The sequence below is a fragment of the Dipodomys spectabilis genome, unplaced genomic scaffold (assembly GCF_019054845.1).
Source record: "Dipodomys spectabilis isolate Male_0828 unplaced genomic scaffold, ASM1905484v1 ptg000170l, whole genome shotgun sequence".
NCBI lineage: Eukaryota > Metazoa > Chordata > Mammalia > Rodentia > Heteromyidae > Dipodomys > Dipodomys spectabilis.
In genome coordinates this window covers 1,124,242-1,125,265 of record NW_024870847.1, presented here as the reverse complement: position 1 = coordinate 1,125,265, position 1,024 = coordinate 1,124,242, and the positions used below count along the sequence as shown (strand labels likewise).

The following is a 1,024-nucleotide window of genomic DNA, read 5'->3' as shown; positions in this document are numbered from 1 at the left end:
ATTTCAAAATTGCCAGTCCGTCCCATGTGTCCATACAAAATATTTTCACAATACAAAGAAACAGCAATATCTTACTTTAAAAATTCATGGATTCCATGGTATTCTTCCAAGTGAATTGCCTGACTTTGATGTCAAAATATATTCGAGTTGTTTGTATACATCAATAATGATTTCTATAGTGTTTGTGATTTTTTTAATCAGAAATAATTTTAACTTATCTGTTGAAATGAGTAGTACAGAAACTGAAGATATTTCTGGTGCTTGTCTGAAAAGAGTATATTTTAAAATATTTAGTATTCTGTTTGTATAATGTCTATAATCTATTTCTTTCCCTCCTAGATATAATACTTTGAATTCGACATTGTTTTATAATATATAGGTTCATTAATAAATGTGTCCTTTCAGATTGCTTTCCATATAGAAACAGTTTAAGATTCCTTTAATTCCTAGGTCCTTATAGAATTTTATTTCTTTAGGTTAAAATGACAATGCTATCTTATTTCAAAAGTTTTATAAAGGTTATGCTATGTAAAGGCTTTTCTAAAAAAGTGAAGATTGAATACACTGATGACAAAATAACTGTTATTTCTACGAATTACATGTATTATTACACTTGTATATTTGTAATCAACTTTTTAATAACTGTTTTTCACTTCTTGCATCTGAAGAACGAAAAATATAGAATACTTCACAAATTTTCATATCATCCTTGTGCAAAAGCAATGTTAATCTCTGTATTGTAATTCGGGTAGACGTGCTGCTGAAGCATGTAGTATCCTGTAAATTTAAGTAGTTAATGATGCAATCTTAAGACAGGCATATATCCTTGGTTGCCTATTTGTAACAAGGAAACCTTATTGTTCCTTAAATTGCTATTCATCTTATTTCTGTAAAATTCTGTGTATGGTGGAAAAAATTATATTGTTTGTTCGATTGCTCATATTTGCAATTTTTGTCAATAACTATTTTAAGTCTTTCTCATTTGAAATTTGATCGTACTTTGAAGCCTTTATACCTACGTCCA

The 1,024-nt window shown here is 28.2% G+C and overlaps 1 pseudogene; it reads right to left on the bottom strand.

Moving 5' to 3' along the window:
* Positions 1-672: 672 nt before the first annotated feature.
* On the bottom strand, positions 673-769 carry LOC122119499 (annotated as a pseudogene).
* Positions 770-1,024: the final 255 nt, after the last annotated feature.